The sequence below is a fragment of the Leucopleurus acutus genome (assembly GCF_964270905.1).
Source record: "Leucopleurus acutus genome assembly, chromosome: 4".
Lineage (NCBI taxonomy): Eukaryota > Metazoa > Chordata > Mammalia > Artiodactyla > Delphinidae > Leucopleurus > Leucopleurus acutus.
The window spans coordinates 88,649,063-88,676,779 of NC_139146.1; positions in this window are offsets into that span (position 1 = coordinate 88,649,063).

The window sequence follows — 27,717 nt, forward strand, 5'->3', positions numbered from 1 at the left end:
ATGCAGTATCACTCAGCAATGAAATCTATGTCATCAGGCCCGTAGCAGCATAATGAGTGGATTCAGGTATGATGATTCTAAGTGAAATAAGTCACACAGAAAGAGAAACATCATAAGATATCACTAACACACGGAATTTAAACTTGGCTACAAAGGAACTGAATTACAAAACAGAACAGGGTCTCAAATGTAGAAAACCAACTTATGCTTGCTTAAGGGGAAAGGTGAGTTGGGGTGCTGCATAAAACCAGAGATTGAAATTAGCACAGATACCGTTCCATAAGCCAAATATGTAATAGACAAGAGCTACTCCTTGCTCAACGAAGTGGACTCAACACCCCATAATAAAGGCCAAAGAATATACCTGACTAGTAAGAATCTTAAAACCTATGGATTTATATGTCTCCAAAAGAGAATCAATCGTGTGTACAGCGGCATAAACGCAGCAGTGATAGGATTGGTGAGGTTAGGTGAGCAAATGCAGACCCTTTGAAATCATATTGCATGGTACCCATTCCATGGGTCTCAACTCTCCAGGTTTAAGGGATTCTTCCTTCAGCTAAACATGCATGTGGAACCCAGAGTATGATCCACCGTGTGATCGGGAAACGTGTTCAAATGTGTCTCAGTTTTCGTTCCCTGGTACTCGGGTGCAACATTCCAGACGCTTTACTAACACTCTCCCCACTTGGAGAGTGAGTGCCTTTAACCTCCTGTTTGGCCGAGTTTGCAATTTCTGCGTAAGATGAACAGGAATAGGGAGAACCAATGAGAGACTAGGTGGAGGTGTCTGGAAGGGTAAATTTAACTCTCATTTCCCACCAGGAAGAAGAATTAACCAAAGGCTCAGCGTGGCATGCCAGAAGCACACTAGGGCCTGAAACAATCCTGCGGTGTTGCGGCCAGCTCACAAGAAAGCGAGTTGAAGGAAGGAACTCAGGGGCACTGTAATTCACAAACCTGCAGAGTTATAAATGACAGCTATCGTCCAAAAATATATTGAAGGAAGGCTGCCAAGAGGATTTGAAAGCGGGGCAGAATTGCAGGATACCGATTTCAGGAGGTAGACTGGAATTGCATGTAAACCATAGGAAAAGAGGCAGAACGTCCACAATGATGCACTTGGCCAAAAAGTGCGTATGCGTTTTTTCCTGAACATATTCAATAAAAAACGCATACACACTTTTTGGACAACCAAGCAAGCTTGCAAAGGAAATCTGCACTACAATGAAGTCTCACTGCCCCCCGGTTAAAAGGGCCATCTGAAAAAAGTGTAAAATCCAGAAAGACAGGACAGGCCATGGAGAACTGGGAGCCTTGTTATGCTGATGGGCGGGATGTAAACTGCCAACACCCACTCTGGAGAAGTGTATGTTGTTTCCTGAAACATCCAAAAAACAAATCAACAGAGCCTAGGACACTTCCACTTATGGTCCTATAGCTTAGGGAAATTAAAATCAAAAAGACACAGCCACCCCAAAGTTTGGGATGGCTCTGTTTACAAGAACCTCGTTTACGGTACAAGTTCAATATCACAGAAAGCGAAAAATGGATAAAGAAGTTGTGGTACTTACGTACAATGCAGTATCACTCAGCAATGAAATCTATGTCATCAGGCCTGTAGCAGCATAATGAGTGGATTCAGGTACGATGATTCTAAGTGAAATAAGTCACACAGAAAAAGAAACATCATAAGATATCACTAACACACGGAATTTAAACTTGGCTACAAAGGAACTGAATTACAAAACAGAACAGGGTCTCAAAAGTAGAAAACCAACTTATGCTTGCTTAAGGGGAAAGGTGAGTTGGGGTGCTGCATAAAACCAGAGATTGAAATTAGCACAGATACCGTTCCATAAGCCAAATATGTAATAGACAAGAGCTACTCCTTGCTCAAAGAAGTGGACTCAACACCCCATAATAAAGGCCAAAGAATATACCTGACTAGTAAGAATCTTAAAACCTATGGATTTATATGTCTCCAAAAGAGAATCAATCGTGTGTACAGCGGCATAAACGCAGCAGTGATAGGATTGGTGAGGTTAGGTGAGCAAATGCAGACCCTTTGAAATCATATTGCATGGTACCCATTCCATGGGTCTCAACTCTCCAGGTTTAAGGGATTCTTCCTTCAGCTAAACATGCATGTGGAACCCAGAGTATGATCCACCGTGTGATCGGGAAACGTGTTCAAATGTGTCTCAGTTTTCGTTCCCTGGTACTCGGGTGCAACATTCCAGACGCTTTGCTAACACTCTCCCCACTTGGAGAGTGAGTGCCTTTAACCTCCTGTTTGGCCGAGTTTGCAATTTCTGCGTAAGATGAACAGGAATAGGGAGAACCAATGAGAGACTAGGTGGAGGTGTCTGGAAGGGTAAATTTAACTCTCATTTCCCACCAGGAAGAAGAATTAACCAAAGGCTCAGCGTGGCATGCCAGAAGCACACTAGGGCCTGAAACAATCCTGCGGTGTTGCGGCCAGCTCACAAGAAAGCGAGTTGAAGGAAGGAACTCAGGGGCACTGTAATTCACAAAACTGCAGAGTTATAAATGACAGCTATCGTCCAAAAATATATTGAAGGAAGGCTGCCAAGAGGACTTGAAAGCGGGGCAGAATTGCAGGATACCGATTTCAGGAGGTAGACTGGAATTGCATGTAAACCATAGGAAAAGAGGCAGAACGTCCACAATGATGCACTTGGCCAAAAAGTGCGTATGCGTTTTTTCCTGAACATATTCAGTAAAAAACGCATACACACTTTTTGGCCAACCAAGCAAGCTTGCAAAGGAAATCTGCACTACAATGAAGTCTCACTGCCCCCCGGTCAAAAGGGCCATCTGAAAAAAGTGTAAAATCCAGAAAGGCAGGACAGGCCATGGAGAACTGGGAGCCTTGTTATGCTGATGGGCGGGATGTAAACTGCCAACACCCACTCTGGAGAAGTGTATGTTGTTTCCTGAAACATCCAAAAAACAAATCAACAGAGCCTAGGACACTTCCACTTATGGTCCTATAGCTTAGGGAAATTAAAATCAAAAAGACACAGCCACCCCAAAGTTTGGGCCGGCTCTGTTTACAAGAACCTCGTTTACGGTACAAGTTCAATATCACAGAAAGCGAAAAATGGATAAAGAAGTTGTGGTACTTACGTACAATGCAGTATCACTCAGCAATGAAATCTATGTCATCAGGCCTGTAGCAGCATAATGAGTGGATTCAGGTACGATGATTCTAAGTGAAATAAGTCACACAGAAAAAGAAACATCATAAGATATCACTAACACACGGAATTTAAACTTGGCTACAAAGGAACTGAATTACAAAACAGAACAGGGTCTCAAAAGTAGAAAAGCAACTTATGCTTGCTTAAGGGGAATGGTGAGTTGGGGTGCTGCATGAAACCAGAGATTGAAATTTGCACAGATACCGTTCCATAAGCCAAATATGTAATAGACAAGAGCTATTACTTGCTCAACGAAGTGGACTCAACACCCCATATTAAACGCCTAAGAATATACCTGACTAGTAAGAATCTTAAAACCTATGGATTTATATGTCTCCAAAAGAGAATCAAGCGTGTGTACAGTGGCATAAGCGCAGCAGTGATAGGATTGGTGAGGTTCGGTGAGCAAATGCAGACTCTTTTAAGTCATATTGCATGGTACCCATTCCATGGGTCTCAACTCTCCAGGTTTAAGGGATTCTTCCTTCAGCTAAAACATGCATGTGGAACCCAGAGTATGATCCACGGTGTGATTGGGAAACGTGTTCAAATGTGTCTCAGTTTTTGTCCCCTGGTACTCGGGTGCAACATTCCAGACGCTTTACTAACACTCTCCCCACTTGGAGAGTCAGTGCCTTTAACCTCCTGTTTGGCCAGTTTGCAATTTCTGTGGAAAATGAACAGGAATAGGGAGAACCAATGAGAGACAAGGTGGAGGTGTCTGGACAGGCAAATTTAACTCTCATTTCCCACCAGGAAGAGGAATTAACCAAAGGCTCAGCATGCCATGCCGGAACCACACTAGGGTCTGAAGCAATCCTGCGGTGTTGCGGCCAGCTCACAAGAAAGCGAGTTGAAGAAAGGAGCTCAGGGGCACTGTAATTCACAAACTTGCAGAGTTATAAATGACAGCTATCTTCCAAAAATATATTGAAGTAAGGCTGCCAAGAGGAGTTGAAAGCGGGGCAGAATTGCAGGAAACCGATTTCAGGAGGTAGAGTGGAATTGCATGTAAAGCATAGGAAAAGAGGCAGAACGTCCACAATGATGCACTTGGCCAAAAAGGGCGTATGCGTTTTTTCCTGAATATATTCAGGAAAAAACGCATACGCCCTTTTTGGCCAACCAAGCAAGCTTGCAAAGGAAATCTGCACTACAATGAAGTCTCACTGCCCCCCGGTCAAAAGGGACATCTGAAAAAAGTGTAAAATCCAGAAAGGCAGGACAGGCCATGGAGAACTGGGAGCCTTGTTATGCTGATGGGCGGGATGTAAATTGACAACAGCCACTCTGGAGAAGTGTATGGTGTTTCCTGAAACATCTAAAAAACAAAGCAACAGAGCCTAGGGCACTTCCACATATGGTCCTATAGCTTAGGGAAATTAAAATCAAAAAAACACAGCCACCCCAAAGTTTGGGATGGCTCTGTTTACAAGAACCTCGTTTACGGTACAAGTTCAATATCACAGAAAGCGAAAAATGGATAAAGAAGTTGTGGTACATACGTACAATGCAGTATCACTCAGCAATGAAATCTATGTCATCAGGCCCGTAGCAGCATAATGAGTGGATTCAGGTATGATGATTCTAAGTGAAATAAGTCACACAGAAAGAGAAACATCATAAGATATCACTAACACACGGAATTTAAACTTGGCTACAAAGGAACTGAATTACAAAACAGAACAGGGTCTCAAATGTAGAAAACCAACTTATGCTTGCTTAAGGGGAAAGGTGAGTTGGGGTGCTGCATAAAACCAGAGATTGAAATTAGCACAGATACCGTTCCATAAGCCAAATATGTAATAGACAAGAGCTACTCCTTGCTCAACGAAGTGGACTCAACACCCCATAATAAAGGCCAAAGAATATACCTGACTAGTAAGAATCTTAAAACCTATGGATTTATATGTCTCCAAAAGAGAATCAATCGTGTGTACAGCGGCATAAACGCAGCAGTGATAGGATTGGTGAGGTTAGGTGAGCAAATGCAGACCCTTTGAAATCATATTGCATGGTACCCATTCCATGGGTCTCAACTCTCCAGGTTTAAGGGATTCTTCCTTCAGCTAAACATGCATGTGGAACCCAGAGTATGATCCACCGTGTGATCGGGAAACGTGTTCAAATGTGTCTCAGTTTTCGTTCCCTGGTACTCGGGTGCAACATTCCAGACGCTTTACTAACACTCTCCCCACTTGGAGAGTGAGTGCCTTTAACCTCCTGTTTGGCCGAGTTTGCAATTTCTGCGTAAGATGAACAGGAATAGGGAGAACCAATGAGAGACTAGGTGGAGGTGTCTGGAAGGGTAAATTTAACTCTCATTTCCCACCAGGAAGAAGAATTAACCAAAGGCTCAGCGTGGCATGCCAGAAGCACACTAGGGCCTGAAACAATCCTGCGGTGTTGCGGCCAGCTCACAAGAAAGCGAGTTGAAGGAAGGAACTCAGGGGCACTGTAATTCACAAACCTGCAGAGTTATAAATGACAGCTATCGTCCAAAAATATATTGAAGGAAGGCTGCCAAGAGGACTTGAAAGCGGGGCAGAATTGCAGGATACCGATTTCAGGAGGTAGACTGGAATTGCATGTAAACCATAGGAAAAGAGGCAGAACGTCCACAATGATGCACTTGGCCAAAAAGTGCGTATGCGTTTTTTCCTGAACATATTCAATAAAAAACGCATACACACTTTTTGGACAACCAAGCAAGCTTGCAAAGGAAATCTGCACTACAATGAAGTCTCACTGCCCCCCGGTTAAAAGGGCCATCTGAAAAAAGTGTAAAATCCAGAAAGACAGGACAGGCCATGGAGAACTGGGAGCCTTGTTATGCTGATGGGCGGGATGTAAACTGCCAACACCCACTCTGGAGAAGTGTATGTTGTTTCCTGAAACATCCAAAAAACAAATCAACAGAGCCTAGGACACTTCCACTTATGGTCCTATAGCTTAGGGAAATTAAAATCAAAAAGACACAGCCACCCCAAAGTTTGGGATGGCTCTGTTTACAAGAACCTCGTTTACGGTACAAGTTCAATATCACAGAAAGCGAAAAATGGATAAAGAAGTTGTGGTACTTACGTACAATGTAGTATCACTCAGCAATGAAATCTATGTCATCAGGCCTGTAGCAGCATAATGAGTGGATTCAGGTACGATGATTCTAAGTGAAATAAGTCACACAGAAAAAGAAACATCATAAGATATCACTAACACACGGAATTTAAACTTGGCTACAAAGGAACTGAATTACAAAACAGAACAGGGTCTCAAAAGTAGAAAACCAACTTATGCTTGCTTAAGGGGAAAGGTGAGTTGGGGTGCTGCATAAAACCAGAGATTGAAATTAGCACAGATACCGTTCCATAAGCCAAATATGTAATAGACAAGAGCTACTCCTTGCTCAAAGAAGTGGACTCAACACCCCATAATAAAGGCCAAAGAATATACCTGACTAGTAAGAATCTTAAAACCTATGGATTTATATGTCTCCAAAAGAGAATCAATCGTGTGTACAGCGGCATAAACGCAGCAGTGATAGGATTGGTGAGGTTAGGTGAGCAAATGCAGACCCTTTGAAATCATATTGCATGGTACCCATTCCATGGGTCTCAACTCTCCAGGTTTAAGGGATTCTTCCTTCAGCTAAACATGCATGTGGAACCCAGAGTATGATCCACCGTGTGATCGGGAAACGTGTTCAACTGTGTCTCAGTTTTCGTTCCCTGGTACTCGGGTGCAACATTCCAGACGCTTTGCTAACACTCTCCCTACTTGGAGAGTGAGTGCCTTTAACCTCCTGTTTGGCCGAGTTTGCAATTTCTGCGTAAGATGAACAGGAATAGGGAGAACCAATGAGAGACTAGGTGGAGGTGTCTGGAAGGGTAAATTTAACTCTCATTTCCCACCAGGAAGAAGAATTAACCAAAGGCTCAGCGTGGCATGCCAGAAGCACACTAGGGCCTGAAACAATCCTGCGGTGTTGCGGCCAGCTCACAAGAAAGCGAGTTGAAGGAAGGAACTCAGGGGCACTGTAATTCACAAAACTGCAGAGTTATAAATGACAGCTATCGTCCAAAAATATATTGAAGGAAGGCTGCCAAGAGGACTTGATAGCGGGGCAGAATTGCAGGATACCGATTTCAGGAGGTAGACTGGAATTGCATGTAAACCATAGGAAAAGAGGCAGAACGTCCACAATGATGCACTTGGCCAAAAAGTGCGTATGCGTTTTTTCCTGAACATATTCAGTAAAAAACGCATACACACTTTTTGGCCAACCAAGCAAGCTTGCAAAGGAAATCTGCACTACAATGAAGTCTCACTGCCCCCCGGTCAAAAGGGCCATCTGAAAAAAGTGTAAAATCCAGAAAGGCAGGACAGGCCATGGAGAACTGGGAGCCTTGTTATGCTGATGGGCGGGATGTAAACTGCCAACACCCACTCTGGAGAAGTGTATGTTGTTTCCTGAAACATCCAAAAAACAAATCAACAGAGCCTAGGACACTTCCACTTATGGTCCTATAGCTTAGGGAAATTAAAATCAAAAAGACACAGCCACCCCAAAGTTTGGGCCGGCTCTGTTTACAAGAACCTCGTTTACGGTACAAGTTCAATATCACAGAAAGCGAAAAATGGATAAAGAAGTTGTGGTACTTACGTACAATGCAGTATCACTCAGCAATGAAATCTATGTCATCAGGCCTGTAGCAGCATAATGAGTGGATTCAGGTACGATGATTCTAAGTGAAATAAGTCACACAGAAAAAGAAACATCATAAGATATCACTAACACACGGAATTTAAACTTGGCTACAAAGGAACTGAATTACAAAACAGAACAGGGTCTCAAAAGTAGAAAAGCAACTTATGCTTGCTTAAGGGGAATGGTGAGTTGGGGTGCTGCATGAAACCAGAGATTGAAATTTGCACAGATACCGTTCCATAAGCCAAATATGTAATAGACAAGAGCTATTACTTGCTCAACGAAGTGGACTCAACACCCCATATTAAACGCCTAAGAATATACCTGACTAGTAAGAATCTTAAAACCTATGGATTTATATGTCTCCAAAAGAGAATCAAGCGTGTGTACAGTGGCATAAGCGCAGCAGTGATAGGATTGGTGAGGTTCGGTGAGCAAATGCAGACTCTTTTAAGTCATATTGCATGGTACCCATTCCATGGGTCTCAACTCTCCAGGTTTAAGGGATTCTTCCTTCAGCTAAAACATGCATGTGGAACCCAGAGTATGATCCACGGTGTGATTGGGAAACGTGTTCAAATGTGTCTCAGTTTTTGTCCCCTGGTACTCGGGTGCAACATTCCAGACGCTTTACTAACACTCTCCCCACTTGGAGAGTCAGTGCCTTTAACCTCCTGTTTGGCCAGTTTGCAATTTCTGTGGAAAATGAACAGGAATAGGGAGAACCAATGAGAGACAAGGTGGAGGTGTCTGGACAGGCAAATTTAACTCTCATTTCCCACCAGGAAGAGGAATTAACCAAAGGCTCAGCATGCCATGCCGGAACCACACTAGGGTCTGAAGCAATCCTGCGGTGTTGCGGCCAGCTCACAAGAAAGCGAGTTGAAGAAAGGAGCTCAGGGGCACTGTAATTCACAAACTTGCAGAGTTATAAATGACAGCTATCTTCCAAAAATATATTGAAGTAAGGCTGCCAAGAGGAGTTGAAAGCGGGGCAGAATTGCAGGAAACCGATTTCAGGAGGTAGAGTGGAATTGCATGTAAAGCATAGGAAAAGAGGCAGAACGTCCACAATGATGCACTTGGCCAAAAAGGGCGTATGCGTTTTTTCCTGAATATATTCAGGAAAAAACGCATACGCCCTTTTTGGCCAACCAAGCAAGCTTGCAAAGGAAATCTGCACTACAATGAAGTCTCACTGCCCCCCGGTCAAAAGGGACATCTGAAAAAAGTGTAAAATCCAGAAAGGCAGGACAGGCCATGGAGAACTGGGAGCCTTGTTATGCTGATGGGCGGGATGTAAATTGCCAGCAGCCACTCTGGAGAAGTGTATGGTGTTTCCTGAAACATCTAAAAAACAAAGCAACAGAGCCTAGGGCACTTCCACATATGGTCCTATAGCTTAGGGAAATTAAAATCAAAAAGACACAGCCACCCCAAAGTTTGGGACGGCTCTGTTTACAAGAACCTCGTTTACAGTACAAGTTCAATATCACAGAAAGCGAAAAATGGATAAAGAAGTTGTGGTACTTACGTACAATGCAATATCACTCAGCAATGAAATCTATGTCATCAGGCCCGTAGCAGCATAATGAGTGGATTCAGGTACGATGATTGTAAGTGAAATAAGTCACACAGAAAAAGAAGCATCATAAGATATCACTAATACACGGAATGTAAACTTGGCTACAAAGGAACTGAATTACAAAACAGAACAGGGTGTCAAATGTAGAAAACCAACTTATGCTTGCTTAAGGGGAAAGGTGAGTTGGGGTGCTGCATAAAACCAGAGATTGAAATTAGCACAGATACCGTTCCGTAAGCCAAATATGTAATAGACAAGACCTACTCCTTGCTCAACGAAGTGGACTCAACACCCCATATTAAACGCCTAAGAATATACCTGACTAGTAAGAATCTTAAAACCTATGGATTTATATGTCTCCGAAAGAGAATCAAGCCTGTGTACAGTGTCATAAACGCAGCAGTGATAGGATTGGTGAGGTTCGGTGAGCAAATGCAGACTCTTTTAAGTCATATTGCATTGTACCCATTCCATGGGTCTCAACTCTCCAGGTTTAAGGGATTCTTCCTTCAGCTAAAACATGCATGTGGAACCCAGAGTACGATCCACCGTGTGATCGGAAAACGTGTTCAAATGTGTCTCAGTTTTCGTACCCTGGTACTCGGGTGCAACATTCCAGACGCTTTACTAACACTCTCGCCACTTGGAGAGTCAGTGCCTTTAACCTCCTGTTTGGCCCAGTTTGCAATTTCTGCGTAAGATGAACAGGAATAGGGAGAACCAATGAGAGACTAGGTGGAGGTGTCTGGACGGGCAAATTTAACTCTCATTTCCCACCAGGAAGAGGAATTAATCAAAGGCTCAGAGTGGCATTCCAGAAGCACACTACGTTCTGAAGCAATCTTGCGGTGTTGCGGACAGCTCACAAGAAAGCGAGTTGAAGAAAGGAACTCAGGGGCACTGTAATTCACAAACCTGCAGAGTTATAAATGACAGGTATCGTCCAAAAATATATTGAAGGAAGGCTGCCAAGAGGACTTGAAAGCGGGGCAGAATTGCAGGAAACCAATTTCAGGAGGTAGACTGGAATTGCATGTAAACCATAGGAAAACAGGCAGAACGTCCACAATGATGCACTTGGCCAAAAAGGGCGTATGCGTTTTTTCCTGAATATATTCAGGAAAAAACGCATACGCCCTTTTTGGCCAACCAAGCAAGCTTGCAAAGGAAATCTGCACTACAATGAAGTCTCACTGCCACCCGGTCAAAAGGGCCATCTGGAAAAAGTGTAAAATCCAGAAAGGCAGGGCAGGCCATGGAGAACTGGGAGCCTTGTTATGCTGATGGCCGGGATGTAAATTGCCAATACCCACTCTGGAGAAGTGTATGTTGTTTCCTGAAACATCCAAAAAACAAAGCAACAGAGCTTAGGGCACTTCCACTTTTGGTCCTATAGCTTAGGGAAATTAAAATAAAAAAGACACAGCCACCCCAAAGTTTGGGCTGGCTCTGTTTACAAGAACCTCGTTTACAGTACAAGTTGAATATCACAGAAAGCGTAAAATGGATAAAGAAGTTGTGGTACTTACGTACAATGCAGTATCACTCAGCAATGAAATCTATGTCATCAGGCCCGTAGCAGCATAATGAGTGGATTCAGGTACGATGATTCTAAGTGAAATAAGTCACACAGAAAAAGAAACATCATAAGGTATCACTAACACACGGAATGTAAACTTGGCTACATAGGAACTGAATTACAAAACAGAACAGGGTCTCAAATGTAGAAAACCAACTTATGCTTGCTTAAGGGGAAAGGTGACTTGGGGTGCGGCATAAAACCAGAGATTGAAATTAGCACAGATACCGTTCCATAAGCCAAATATGTAATAGACAAGAGCTACTCCTTGCTCAACGAAGTGGACTCAACACCCCATATTAAACGCCTAAGAATATACCTGACTAGTAAGAATCTTAAAACCTATGGATTTATATGTCTCCGAAAGAGAATCAAGCGTGTGTACAGCGGCATAAACGCAGCAGTGATAGGATTGGTGAGATTCGGTGAGCAAATGCAGACTCTTTGAAATCATATTGCATGGTACCCATTCCATGGGTCTCAACTCTCCAGGTTTAAGGGATTCTTCCTTCAGCTAAAACATGCATGTGGAACCCAGAGTATGATGCACCGTGTGATCGGGAAACGAGTTCAAATGTGTCTCAGTTTTCGTCCCTGGTACTCGGGTGCAACATTCCAGACGCTTTACTAACACTCTCCCCACTTGGAGAGTCAGTACCTTTAACCTCCTGTTTGGCCCAGTTTGCAATTTCTGCGTAAGATGAACAGGAATAGGGAGAACCAATGAGAGAATAGGTGGAGGTGTCTGGACGGGCAAATTTAACTCTCATTTCCCACCAGGAAGAGGAATTAACCAAAGGCTCAACTTGCCATGCCGGAAACAAACTAGGGCCTGAAGCAATCCTGCGGTGTTGCGGCCAGCTCACAAGAAAGCGAGTTGAAGGAAGGAACTCAGGGGCACTGTAATTCACAAACCTGCAGAGTTATAAATGACAGCTATCTTCCAAAAATATATTGAAGTAAGGCTGCCAAGAGGACTTGAAAGCGGGGCAGAATTGCAGGAAACCGATTTCAGGAGGTAGACTGGAAATGCATGTAAAGCATAGGAAAAGAGGCAGAACGTCCACAATGATGCACTTGGCCAAAAAGGGCGTATGCATTTTTTCCTGAATATATTCAGGAAAATACGCATACGCCCTTTTTGGCCAACCAAGCAAGCTTGCAAAGGAAATCTGCACTACAATGAAGTCTCACTGCCCCCCAGTCAAAAGGGCGATCTGGAAAAAGTGTAAATCCAGAAAGGCAGGGCAGGCCATGGAGAACTGGGAGCCTTGTTATGCTGATGGGCGGGATGTAAATTGACAACAGCCACTCTGGAGAAGTGTATGGTGTTTCCTGAAACATCCAAAAAACAAAGCAACAGAGCCTAGGGCACTTCCACTTATGGTCCTATAGATTAGGGAAATTAAAATCAAAAAGACACAGCCACCCCAAAGTTTGGGACGGCTGTGTTTACAAGAACCTCGTTTACCGTACAAGTTCAATATCACAGAAAGCGAAAAATGGATAAAGAAGTTGTGGTACTTACGTACAATGCAATATCACTCAGCAATGAAATCTATGTCATCAGGCCCGTAGCAGCATAATGAGTGGATTCAGGTACGATGATTCTAAGTGAAATTAGTCACACAGAAAAAGAAACATCATAAGATATCACTAATACATGGAATGTAAACTTGGCTACACAAGAACTGAATTACAAAACAGAACAGGGTCTCAAATGTAGAAAACTAACTTATGCTTGCTTAAGTGGAAAGGTGAGTTGGGGTGCTGCATAAAACCAGAGATTGAAATTAGCACAGATACCGTTCCATAAGCCAAATATGTAATAGACAAGAGCTACTCCTTGCTCAACGAAGTGGACTCAACACCCCATATTAAACGCCTAAGAATATAACTGACTAGTAAGAATCTTAAAACCTATGGATTTATATGTCTCCAAAAGAGAATCAATTGTGTGTACAGCGGCATAAACGCAGCAGTGATAGGATTGGTGAGGTTCGGTGAGCAAATGCAGACCCTTTGAAGTCATATTGCATGGTACCCATTCCATGGGTCTCAACTCTCCAGGTTTAAGGGATTCTTCCTTCAGCTAAACATGCATGTGGAACCCAGAGTATGATCCACCGTGTGATCGGGAAACGTGTTCAAATGTGTCTCAGTTTTCGTCCCCTGGTACTCGGGTGCAACATTCCAGACGCTTTACTAACACTCTCCCCACTTGGAGAGTCAGTGCCTTTAACCTCCTGTTCGGCCCAGTTTGCAAATTCTGCGTAAGATGAACAGGAATAGGGAGAACCAATGAGAGACTAGGTGGAGGTGTCTGGACGGGCTAATTTAACTCTCATTTCCCACCAGGAAGAGGAATTAACCAAAGGCTCAGCGTGGCATTCCAGAAGCACACTAGGGTCTGAAGCAATCTTGCAGTGTTGCGGCCAGCTCACAAGAAAGCGAGTTGAAGAAAGGAACTCAGGGGCACTGTAATTCACCAACCTGCAGAGTTATAAATGACAGCTATCGTCCAAAAATATATTGAAGTAAGGCTGCCAAGAGGAGTTGAATGCGGGGCAGAATTGCAGGAAACCGATTTCAGGAGGTAGACAGGAATTGCATGTAAAGCATAGGAAAAGAGGCAGAACGTCCACAATGATGCACTTGGCCAAAAAGGGCGTATGCTTTTTTTCCTGAATATATTCAGAAAAAAACGCATACGCCCTTTTTGGCCAACCAAGCAAGCTTGCAAAGGAAATCTGCACTACAATGAAGTCTCACTGCCCCCGGGTCAAAAGGGCCATCTGAAAAAAGTGTAAAATCCAGAAAGGCAGGACAGGCCATGGAGAACTGGGGGACTTGTTATGCTGATGGGCGGGATGTAAATTGCCAGAAGCCACTCTGGAGAAGTGTATGGTGTTTCCCGAAACATCCAAAAAACAAAGCAACAGAGCCTAGGGCATTTCCACTTATGGTCCTATAGCTTAGGGAAATTAAAATCAAAAAGACACAGCCACCCCAAAGTTTGGGCCGGCTCTGTTTACAAGAACCTCGTTTACGGTACAAGTTCAATATCACAGAAACCGAAAAATGGATAAAGAAGTTGTGGTAATTACGTACAATGCAATATCACTCAACAATGAAATCTATGTCATCAGGCCCGTAGCAGCATAATGAGTGGATTCAGGTACGATGATTCTAAGTGAAATAAATCACACAGAAAAAGAAACATCATAAGATATCACTAACACACGGAATGTAAACTTGGCTACACAGGAACTGAATTACAAAACAGAACAGGGTCTCAAATGTAGAAAACCAACTTATGCTTGCTTAAGGGGAAAGGTGAGTTGGGGTGCTGCATAAAACCAGAGATTGAAATTAGCACACATACCGTTCTATAAGCCAAATATGTAATAGACAAGAGCTACTCCTTGCTCAACGAAGTGTACTCAACACCCCATAATAAACGCCTAAGAATATACCTGACTAGTAAGAATCTTAAAACCTATGGATTTATATGTCTCCAAAAGAGAATCAAGCGTGTGTACAGCGGCATAAACGCAGCAGTGATAGGATTGGTGAGGTTCGGTGAGCAAATGCAGACCCTTTGAAGTCATGTTGCATGGTACGCATTCCATGGGTCTCAACTCTCCAGGTTTAAGGGATTCTTCCTTCAGCTAAACATGCATGTGGAACACAGAGTATGATCCACCGTGTGATCAGGAAACGTGTTCAAATGTGTCTCAGTTTTCTTCCCCTGGTACTCGGTTGCAACATTCCAGATGCTTTACTAACACTCTCCCCACTTGGAGAGTCAGTGCCTTTAACCTCCTGTTTGGCCCAGTTTGCAATTTCTGCGTAAGATGAACAGGAATAGGGAGAACCAATGAGAGACTAGGTGGAGGTGTCTGGACGGGCAAATTTAACTCTCATTTCCCACCAGGAAGAGGAATTAACCAAAGGCTCAGCGTGGCATGCCAGAGGCACACTAGGGCCTGAAACAATCCTGCGGTGTTGCGGCCAGCTCACAAGAAAGCGAGTTGAAGGAAGGAGCTCAGGGGCACTGTAATTCACAAACCTGCAGAGTTTAAATGACAGCTATCGTCCAAAAATATATTGAAGGAGGGCTGCCAAGAGTACTTGAAAGCGGGGCAGAATTGCAGGAAACCATTTCAGGAGGTAGACTGGAATTGCATGTAAACCATAGGAAAAGAGGCAGAACGTCCACAATGATGCACTTGGCCAAAAAGGGCGTATGCGTTTTTTCCTGAATATATTCAGGAAAATACGCATACGCCCTTTTTGGCCAACCAAGCAAGCTTGCAAAGGAAATCTGCACTACAATGAAGTCTCACTGCCCCCCCGGTCAAAAGGGCCACCTGGAAAAAGTGTAAAATCCAGAAAGGCAGGGCAGGCCATGGAGAACTGGGAGCCCTGTTATGCTGATGGGCGGGATGTAAATTGACAACAGCCACTCTGGAGAAGTGTATGGTGTTTCCTGAAACATCTAAAAAACAAAGCAACAGAGCCTAGGGCACTTACACTTATGGTCCTATAGCTTAGGGAAATTAAAATCAAAAAGACACAGCCACCTCAAAGTTTCGGCCGGCTCTGTTTACAAGAACCTCATTTACGGTACAAGTTCAATATCGCAGAAAGTGAAAAATCGATAAAGAAGTTGTGGTACTTACGTACAATGCAATATCACTCAGCAATGAAATCTATGTCATCAGGCCCGTAGCAGCATAATGAGTGGATTCAGGTACGATGATTCTAAGTGAAATAAGTCACACAGAAAAAGAAACATCATAAGATATCACTACTACACGGAATGTAAACTTGGCTACACAGGAACTGAATTACAAAACAGAACAGGGTCTCAAATGTAGAAAACCAACTTATGCTTGCTTAAGGGGAAAGGTGAGTTGGGGTGCTGCATACAACAAGAGATTGAAATTAGCACAGATACCGTTCCATAAGCCAAATATGTAATAGACAAGAGCTACTCCTTGCTCAACGAAGTGGACTCAACACCCCATATTAAACGCCTAAGAATATACCTGACTAGTAAGAATCTTAAAACCTATGGATTTATATGTCTCCAAAAGAGAATCAATCGTGTGTACAGCGGCATAAACGCAGCAGTGATAGGATTGGTGAGGTTCGGTGAGCAAATGCAGACCCTTTCAAGTCATACTGCATGGTACCCATTCCATGGGTCTCAACTCTCCAGGTTTAAGGGATTCTTCCTTCAGCTAAACATGCATGTGGAACCCAGAGTATGATCCACCGTGTGATCGGGAAACGTGTTCAAATGTGTCTCAGTTTTCGTTCCCTGGTACTCGGGTGCAACATTCCAGACGCTTTACTAACACTCTCCCCACTTGGAGAGTCAGTGCCTTTAACCTCCTGTTTGGCCCAGTTAGCTATTTCTGCGGAAGATGAAGAGGAAGAGGGAGAACCAATGAGAGACTAGCTGGAGCTGTCAGGACGGGCAAATTTAACTCTCATTTCCCACAAGGAAGAGGAATTAACCAAAGGCTCAGCATGCCGTGCCGGAACCAAACTAGGGCCTGAAGCAATCCTGCGGTGTTGCGGCCAGCTCACAAGAAAGCGAGTTGAAGAAAGGAGCTCAGGGGCACTGTAATTCACAAACCTGCAGAGTTATAAATGACAGCTATCTTCCAAAAATATATTGAAGTAAGGCTGCCAAGAGGACTTGAAAGCGGGGCAGAATTGCAGGAAACCGATTTCAGGAGGTAGACTGGAATTGCATGTAAAGCATAGGAAAAGAGGCAGAACGTCCACAATGATGCACTTGGCCAAAAAGGGCGTATGCGTTTTTTCCTGAATATATTCAGGAAAAAACGCATACGCCCTTTTTGGCCAACCAAGCAAGCTTGCAAAGGAAATCTGCACTACAATGAAGTCTCACTGCCCCCCGGTCAAAAGGGCCATCTGAAAAAAGTGTAAAATCCAGAAAGGCAGGACAGGCCATGGAGAAATGGGAGACTTGTTATGCTGATGGGCGGGATGTAAATTGCCAGCAGCCACTCTGGAGAAGTGTATGGTGTTTCCTGAAACATCCAAAAAACAAAGCAACAGAGCCTAGGGCATTTCCACTTATGGTCCTATAGCTTAGGGAAATTAAAATCAAAAAGACACAGACACCCCAAAGTTTGGGCCGGCTCTGTTTACAAGAACCTCGTTTACAGTACAAGTTCAATATCACAGAAAGCGAAAAATGGATAAAGAAGTTGTGGTACTTACGTACAATGCAATATCACTCAGCAATGAAATCTATGTCATCAGGCCCGTAGCAGCATAATGAGTGGATTCAGGTACGATGATTCTAAGTGAAATAAGTCACACAGAAAAAGAAACATCATAAGATATCACTACTACACGGAATGTAAACTTGGCTACACAGGAACTGAATTACAAAACAGAACAGGGTTTCATATGTAGAAAACCAACTTATGCTTGCTTAAGGGGAAAGGTGAGTTGGGGTGGTGCATAAAACCAGAGATTGAAATTAGCACAGATACCATTCCATAAGCCAAATATGTAATAGACAAGAGCTACTCCTTGCTCAACGAAGTGGACTCAACACCCCATATTAAACGCCTAAGAATATACCTGACTAGTAAGAATCTTAAAACCTATGGATTTATATGTCTCCGAAAGAGAATCAAGCATGTGTACAGCGGCATAAACGCAGCAGTGATAGGATTGGTGAGGTTCGGTGAGCAAATGCAGACCCTTTGAAGTCATATTGCATGGTACCCATTCCATGGGTCTCAACTCTCCAGGTTTAAGGGATTCTTCCTTCAGCTAAAACATGCATGTGGACCCAGAGTTCGATCCACCGTGTGATCAGGAAACGTGTTCAAATGTGTCTCAGTTTTCGTCCCCTGGTACTCGGGTTCAACATTCCAGATGCTTTACTAACACTCTCCCCACTTGGAGAGTCAGTGCCTTCAACCTGCTGTTTGGCCCAGTTTGCAATTTCTGTGGAAAATGAACAGGAATAGGGAGAACCAATGAGAGACTAGGTGGAGGTGTCTGGACGGGCAAATTGAACTCTCATTTCCCACCAGGAAGAGGAATTAACCAAAGGCTCAGCGTGCCATGCCAGAAGCACACTAGGGCCTGAAGCAATCTTGCGGTGTTGCGGCCAGCTCACAAGAAAGCGAGTTGAAGAAAGGAACTCAGGGGCACTGTAATTCACAAACCTGCAGAGTTATAAATGACAGCTATCGTCCAAAAATATATTGAAGTAAGGCTGCCAAGAGGACTTGAAAGCGGAGCAGAATTGCAGGAAACCGATTTCAGGAGGTAGACTGGAATTGCATGTAAAGCATAGGAAAAGAGGCAGAACGTCCACAATGATGCACTTGGCCAAAAAGGGCATATGCACTTTTTCCTGAATATATTCAGGAAAAAACGCATACGCACTTTTTGGCCAACCAAGCAAGCTTGCAAAGGAAATCTGCACTACAATGAAGTCTCACTGCCCCCCGGTCAAAAGGGCTATCTGAAAAAAGTGTAAAATCCAGAAAGGCAGGACAGGCCATGGAGAACTGGGAGCCTTGTTATGCTGATGGGCGGGATGTAAATTGCCAACAGCCACTCTGGAGAAGTGTATGTTGTTTCCTGAAACATCCAAAAAACAAAGCAACAGAGCCTAGGGCACTTCCACTTATGGTCCTATAGCTTAGGGAAATTAAAATCAAAAAGACACAGCCACCCCAAAGTTTGGGCCAGCTCTGTTTACAAGAACCTCGTTTACGGTACAAGTTGAATATCACAGAAAGCGAAAAATGGATAAAGAAGTTCTGGTACTTACGTACAATGCAGTATCACACAGCAATGAAATCTATGTCATCAGGGCCGTAGCAGCATAATGAGTGGATTCAGGTACGATGATTCTAAGTGAAATAAGTCACACAGAAAAAGAAACATCATAAGGTATCACTGACACACGGAATGTAAACTTGGCTACACAGGAACTGAATTACAAAACAGAACAGGGTCTCAAATGTAGAAAACCAACTTATGCTTGCTTAAGGGGAAAGATGAGTTGGGGTGCTGTATAAAACCACAGATTGAAATTAGCACAGATACCGTTCCATAAGCCAAATAAGTAATAGACAAGAATTACTCCTTGCTCAACGAAGTGGACTCAACACCCCATAATAAACGTCTAAGAATATACGTGACTAGTAAGAATCTTAAAACCTATGGATTTATATGTCTCCAAAAGAGAATCAATCGTGTGTACAGCGGCATAAACGCAGCAGTGATAGGATTGGTGAGGTTCGGTGAGCAAATGCAGACCCTGTGAAGTCATATTGCATGGTACCCATTCCATGGGTCTCAACTCTCATGGTTTAAGGGATTCTTCCTTCAGCTAAACATGCATGTGGAACCCAGAGTATGACCCACCGTGTGATCGGGAAACGTGTTCAAATGTGTCTCAGTTTCATCCCCTGGTACTCGGGTGCAACATTCCAGACGCTTTACTAACACTCTCCCCACTTGGAGAGTCAGTGCCTTTAAACTCCTGTTTGGCCCAGTTTGCAATTTCTGCGTAAGATGAACAGGAATAGGGAGAACCAATGAGAGACTAGGTGGAGGTGTCTGGACGGGCAAATTAAAATCTCATTTCCCACCAGGAAGAGGAATTAACCAAAGGCTCAGCGTGCCATGCCAGAAGCACACTAGGGCCTGAAGCAATCTTGCGGTGTTGCGGCCAGCTCACAAGAAAGCGAGTTGAAGAAAGGAACTCAGGGGCACTGTAATTCACAAACCTGCAGAGTTATAAATGACAGCTATCGTCCAAAAATATATTGAAGTAAGGCTGCCAAGAGGACTTGAAAGCGGGGCAGAATTGCAGGAAACCGATTTCAGGAGGTAGACTGGAATTGCATGTAAAGCATAGGAAAAGAGGCAGAACGTCCACAATGATGCACTTGGCCAAAAAGGGCGTATGCGTTTTTTCCTGAATATATTCAGGAAAAAACGCATACGCCCTTTTTGGCCAACCAAGCAAGCTTGCAAAGGAAATCTGCACTACAATGAAGTCTCACTGCCCCCGGTCAAAAGGGCCATCTGAAAAAAGTGTAAAATCCAGAAAGGCAGGACAGGCCATAGAGAACTGGGAGACTTGTTATGCTGATGGGCGGGATGTAAATTGCCAGAAGCCACTCTGGAGAAGTGTATGGTGTTTCCTGAAACATCTAAAAAACAAAGCAACAGAGCCTAGGGCACTTCCACTTATGGTCCTATAGCTTAGGGAAATTAAAATCAAAAAGACACAGCCACCCCAAAGTTTGGGCCGGCTCTGTTTACAAGAACCTCGTTTACGGTACAAGTTGAATATCACAGAAAGCGAAAAATGGATAAAGAAGTTGTGGTACTTACGTACAATGCAGTATCACACAGCAATGAAATCTATGTCATCAGGGCCGTAGCAGCATAATGAGTGGATTCAGGTACGATGATTCTAAGTGAAATAAGTCACACAGAAAAAGAAACATCATAAGGTATCACTAACACAGGGAATGTAAACTTGGCTACACAGGAACTGAATTACAAAACAGAACAGTGTCTCAAATGTAGAAAACCAACTTATGCTTGCTTAAGGGGAATGGTGAGTTGGGGTGCTGCATAAAACCAGAGATTGAAATTGGCACAGATACTGTTCCATAAGCCAAATATGTAATAGACAAGAGCTACTCCTTGCTCAACGAAGTGGACTCAACACCCCATATTAAACGCCTAAGAATATACCTGACTAGTAAGAATCTTAAAACCTATGGATTTATATGTCTCCGAAAGAGAATCAAGCGTGTGTACAGCGGCATAAGCGCAGCAGTGATACGACTGGTGAGGTTCAATGAGCAAACGCAGACCCTTTAAATTCATATTGCATGGTACCCATTCCATGGGTCTCAACTCTCCATGTTTAAGGGATTCTTCCTTCAGCTAAAACATGCATGTGGAACCCAGAGTATGATTCACTGTGTGATCGGGAAACGTGTTCAAATGTGTCTCAGTTTTCGTCCCCTGGTACTCGGGTGCAACATTCCAGACGCTTTACTAACACTCTCCCCACTTGGAGAGTCAGTGCCTTTAACCTCCTGTTTGGCCCAGTTTGCAATTTCTGTGGAAAATGAACAGGAATAGGGAGAACCAATGAGAGATTAGGTGGACGTGTCTGGACGGGCAAATTTAACTCTCATTTCCCACCAGGAAGAGTAATTAACCAAAGGCTCAGCATGCCGTGCCGGAACCAAACTAGGGCCTGAAGCAATCCTGCGGTGTTGCGGCCAGCTCACAAGAAAGCGAGTTGAAGAAAGGAGCTCAGGGACACTGTAATTCACAAACCTGCATTTATAAATGACAGCTATTGTCCAAAAATATATTGAAGGAAGGCTGCCAAGAGGACTTGAAGGCGGGGCAGAATTGCAGGAAACCGATTTCAGGAGGTAGACTGGAATTGCATGTAAAGCATAGGAAAAGAGGCAGAACGTCCACAATGATTCACTTGGCCAAAAAGGGCATATGCGTTTTTTCCTGAATATATTCAGGAAAAAACGCATACGCCCTTTTTGGCCAACCAAGCAAGCTTGCAAAGGAAATCTGCACTACAATGAAGTCTCACTGCCCCCAGGTCAAAAGGGCTATCTGAAAAAAGTGTAAAATCCAGAAATGCAGGACAGGCCATGGAGAACTGGGAGCCTTGTTATGCTGATGGGTGGGATGTTAATTGCCAACAGCCACTCTGGGGAAGTGTATGGTGTTTCCTGAAACATCTAAAAAACAAAGCAACAGAGCCTAGGGCACTTCCACTTATGGTCCTATAACTTAGGGAAATTAAAATCAAAAAGACACAGCCACCCCAAAGTTTGGGCCGGCTCTGTTTACAAGCACCTCATTTACGGTACAAGTTTAATATCACAGAAAGCGAAAAATGGATAAAGAAGTTGTGGTAATTACGTACAATGCAATATCATTCAGCAATGAAATCTATGTCATCAGGCCCGTAGCAGCATAATTAGTGGATTCAGGTATGATGATTCTAAGTGAAATAAGTCACACAGAAAAAGAAATATCATAAGGTATCACTAATACACGGAATGTAAACTTGGCTACACAAGAACTGAATTACAAAACAGAACAGGGTCTCAAAAGTAGAAACCCAACTTATGCTTGCTTAAGTGGAAAGGTGAGTTGGGGTGATGCATAAAACCAGAGATTGAAATTAGCAAAGATACCGTTCCATAAGCCAAATATGTAATAGACAAGAGGTACTCCTTGCTCAACGAAGTGGACTCAACACGCCATATTAATCGCCTAAGAATATACCTGACTAGTAAGAATCTTAAAACCTATGGATATATATGTCTCCGAATGAGAATCAAGCGTGTGTACAGCGGCATAAACGCAGCAGTGATAGGATTGGTGAGGTTCGGTGAGCAAATGGAGACCCTTTGAAGTCATATTGCATGGTACCCATTCCATGGGTGTCAACTCTCCAGGTTTAAGGGATTCTTCCTTCAGCTAAAACATGCATGTGGAACCCAGAGTATGGTCCACCATGTGATCGGGAAACGTGTTCAAATGTGTCTCAGTTTTCGTCCCCTGTTACTCAGGTGCAACATTCCAGACGCTTTACTAACACTCTCCCCACTTGGAGAGTCAGTGTCTTTAATCTCCTGTTTGGCCCAGTTTGCAATTTCTATGGAAAATGAACAGGAATAGGGAGAACCAATGAGAGACTAGGTGGAGGTGTCTGGACGGGCAAATTTAACTCTCATTTCCCACCAGGAAGAGGAATTAACCAAAGGCTCAGCATGAGATGCCGGAACCAAACTAGGGCCTGAAGCAATCCTGCGGTGTTGCGGCCAGCTCACAAGAAAGCGAGTTGGAGAAAGGAGCTCAGGGACACTGTAATTCACAAACCTGCATTTATAAATGACAGCTATCGTCCAAAAATATATTGAAGGAAGGCTGCCAAGAGGACTTGAAAGCGGGGCAGAATTGCAGGAAACCGATTTCAGGAGGTAGACTGGAATTGCATGTAAAGCATAGGAAAAGAAGCAGAACATCCACAATGATGCACTTGGCCAAAAAGTGCGTATGCGTTTTTTTCCTGAATATATACAGGAAAAAACGCATACGCTCTTTTTGGCCAACCAAGCAAGCTTGCAAAGGAAATCTGCACTACAATGAAGTCTCACTGCCCCCTGGTCAAAAGGCTATCTGAAAAAAGTGTAAAATCCAGAAAGGCAGGACAGGCCATGGAGAACTGGGAGCCTTGTTATGCTGATGGGCGGGATGGAAATTGCCAGCAGCCACTCTGGAGAAGTGTATGGTGTTTCCTGAAACATCCAAAAAACAAAGCAACAGAGCCTAGGGCATTTCCACTTATGGTCCTATAGCTTAGGAAAATTTAAATCAAAAAGACACAGCCACCCCAAAGTTTGGGCCGGCTCTGTTTACAAGAATCTCGTTTACGGTACAAGTTCAATATCACAGAAAGCAAAAAATGGATAAAGAAGTTGTGGTAATTACGTACAATACAATATCACTAAGCAATGAAATCTATGTCATCAGGCCCGTAGCAGCATAATGAGTGGATTCAGGTACGATGATTCTAAGTGAAATAAGTCACACAGAAAAAGAAACATCATAAGATATCACTACTACACGGAATGTAAACTTGGCTACACAGGAACTGAATTACAAAATAGAACAGGGTCTCAAATGTAGAAAACCAACTTATGCTTGCTTAAGGGGAAAGGTGAGTTGGGGTGCTGCATAAAACCAGAGATTGAAATTAGCACAGATACCGTTCCATAAGCCAAATATGTAATAGACAAGAGCTACTCCTTGCTCAACGAAGTGGACTCAACACCCCATATTAAACGCCTAAGAATATACCTGACTAGTAAGAATCTTAAAACCTATGGATTTATATGTCTCCAAAAGAGAATCAATCGTGTGTACAGCGGCATAAACGCAGCAGTGATAGGATTGGTGAGGTTCGGTGAGCAAATGCAGACCCTTTCAAGTCATACTGCATGGTACCCATTCCATGGGTCTCAACTCTCCAGGTTTAAGGGATTCTTCCTTCAGCTAAACATGCATGTGGAACCCAGAGTATGATCCACCGTGTGATCGGAAAACGTGTTCAAATGTGTCTCAGTTTTCGTCCCCTGGTACTCGGGTGCAACATTCCAGACGCTTTACTAACACTCTCCCCACTTGGAGAGTCAGTGCCTTTAACCTCCTGTTTGGCCCAGTTTGCAATTTCTGCGTAAGATGAACAGGAAGAGGGAGAACAAATGAGAGACCTGCTGGAGGTGTCTGGACGGGCATATTTAACTCTCATTTCCCACCAGGAAGAGGAATTAACCAAAGGCTCAGCATGAGATGCCGGAACCAAACTAGGGCCTGAAGCAATCCTGCGGTGTTGCGGCCAGCTCACAAGAAAGCGAGTTGAAGAAAGGAGCTCAGGGACACTGTAATTCACAAACCTGCATTTATAAATGACAGCTATCGTCCAAAAATATATTGAAGGAAGGCTGCCAAGAGGACTTGAAAGCGGGGCAGAATTGCAGGAAACCGATTTCAGGAGGTAGACTGGAATTGCATGTAAAGCATAGGAAAAGAAGCAGAACATCCACAATGATGCACTTGGCCAAAAAGTGCGTATGCGTTTTTTTCCTGAATATATACAGGAAAAAACGCATACGCTCTTTTTGGCCAACCAAGCAAGCTTGCCAAGGAAATCTGCACTACAATGAAGTCTCACTGCCCCCTGGTCAAAAGGCTATCTGAAAAAAGTGTAAAATCCAGAAAGGCAGGACAGGCCATGGAGAACTGGGAGCCTTTTTATGCTGATGGGTGGGATGTAAATTGCCAACAGCCACTCTGGAGAAGTGTATGGTGTTTCCTGAAACATCAAAAAAACAAAGCAACAGAGCCTAGGGCACTTCCACTTATGGTCCTATAGCTTAGGGAAATTAAAATCAAAAAGACACAGCCACCCCAAAGTTTGGGCCGGCTCTGTTTACAAGAACATCGTTTACGGTACGAGTTCAATATCACAGAAACTGAAAAATGGATAAAGAAGTTGTGCTACTTACGTACAATGCAATATCACTCAGCAATGAAATCTATGTCATCAGGCCCGTAGCAGCATAATGAGTGGATTCAGGTACGATGATTCTAAGTGAAATAAGTCACACAGAAAAAGAAACATCATAAGATATCACTACTACACGGAATGTAAACTTGGCTACACAGGAACTGAATTACAAAACAGAACAGGGTCTCAAATGTAGAAACCCAACTTATGCTTGCTTAAGTGGAAAGGTGAGTTGGGGTGCGGCATAAAACCAGAGATTGAAATTAGCACAGATACCGTTCCATTAGCCAAATATGTAATAGACAAGAGCTTCTCCTTGCTCAACAAAGTGGACTCAACACCCCATATTAAACGCCTAACAATATACCTGACTAGTAAGAATCTTAAAACCTATGGATTTATATGTCTCCGAAAGAGAATCAAGCGTGTGTACAGTGGCATAAACGCAGCAGTGATAGGATTGGTGAGGTTCGGTGAGCAAATGCAGACCCTTTGAAGTCATATTGCATGGTACCCATTCCATGGGTCTCAACTCTCCAGGTTTAAGGGATTCTTCCTTCAGCTAAAACATGCATGTGGAACCCAGAGTACGATCCACCGTGTGATCGGAAAACGTGTTCAAATGTGTCTCAGTTTTCGTACCCTGGTACTCGGGTGCAACATTCCAGACGCTTTACTAACACTCTCCCCACTTGGAGAGTCAGTGCCTTTAACCTCCTGTTTGGCCCAGTTTGCAATTTCTGTGGAAAATGAACAGGAATAGGGAGAACCAATGAGAGACTAGGTGGAGGTGTCTGGACGGGCAAATTGAACTCTCATTTCCCACCAGGAAGAGGAATTAACCAAAGGCTCAGCATGCCGTGCCAGAACGAAACTAGGGCCTGCAGCAATCCTGCGGTGTTGCGGCCAGCTCACAAGAAAGCGAGTTGAAGAAAGGAGCTCAGGGGCACTGTAATTCACAAACCTGCAGAGTTATAAATGACAGCTATCTTCCAAAAATATATTGAAGTAAGGCTGCGAAGAGGACTTGAATGCGGGGCAGAATTGCTGGAAACTGATTTCAGAACGTACACGGGAGTAGCTCTTAAAGCATAGGAAAAGAGACAGAACTTGGAAAATAATGCACTTGGCAAAAAAGGGCATATGTGTTTTATCCAGAGCTCTCATAACTGAGGGGAGGAGATTCCCAGCAGGCTCCAACTGCCACCTGAGGGCTCACATTGCCAAGGCAACGTGAGCATGCCAGGCAGGAGTTACCTCACAGCAGAGGTCCCACCTCACAGAAGGGTGAGAAACCCAGCCAACATCAGACTCTCACCAGAGGGCCCACATCACCAAGGGGATGGGAACCAGGCAGGAGTGTCTTCACATCAGTGGGGCCACATCATCGAAAGCTGAGGTACTCAGCACATGTGTCCTCAAACCAGAGGACTCACATCACCAAGGACCTCGGAGTGAGGCAGGCAGGAGTAGCCTCACAACACTGGGCACATAGAATAAAAAAGTGAGGAATCCAGCAGTTGGAACCTCCCAGCAGGCGGCCCAGAGCACCGAGGCTATGGGATCCAGGCCACAGTGAACTCACAGAAGAGGGCCCATATCATGAAACTGAGCAACCCAGCCATTGGGACCTCAGAGCAGGAGGCCCACATCCCCATGGGGATGGAATTCTGGTAGGAGTGTCCTCGCACCACTGAGAACGTATCAGAAAATTTTGGGCGACCAGCAGTTAGGGCCTGACGCCAGAGGACCCTCATCACCAAGGGAAGGAGGCTCCCAGCAGGCTCCAACTGCCACCAGAGGGCTGACGTCGCCAAGGCGATGTGTGCCAACCAGGCACGAATGACCTCACAGCAGAGGGCCCACCTCAGAGAAGTGTGACGAACCCAGTCAGGATCAGACTCGCACCAGAGGGCCCACATCACCAAATGGATTGGAACCAGGCAGGAGTGTCCTCACATGAGTAGGGCCACATCATCTAAAGGTGAGGAACCCAGAACATGTGGCTTCAAACAATAGGACACCCATCACCAAGGGGCTGGGAGTGAGGCAGGCAGGAGGAGCCTCATAACAGAGGGCCCAAAAATAAGAAAGGTGAGGAATCCAGCAGTTGGAACCTCCCAGCAGGCGGCCCAGAGCACAGAGGCTAGAGGAACCAGGCCAGAGTGAACTAACACCAGACAGCCCACATCATGAAACTGTGAGCAACCCAGACATTGGGACCTCAGAGCAGAAGGCCCACATCCCCATGGTGATGGGAACATGACAGGAGTGTCCTGGCATCACTGGGCTCACATCAGAAAACGTGGGGTGCTCAGAAGTTAGGGCCTGACGCTAGAGGGCACTCATCACCGAGAGGAGGAGGCTCCCAGCAGGCTCCAGCTGCCACCAGAGGGCCAACGTCGCCAAGGTGATGTGTGCCAGCCTGGCAGGAGTGACCTCACAGCAGAGGGCCCACCTCAC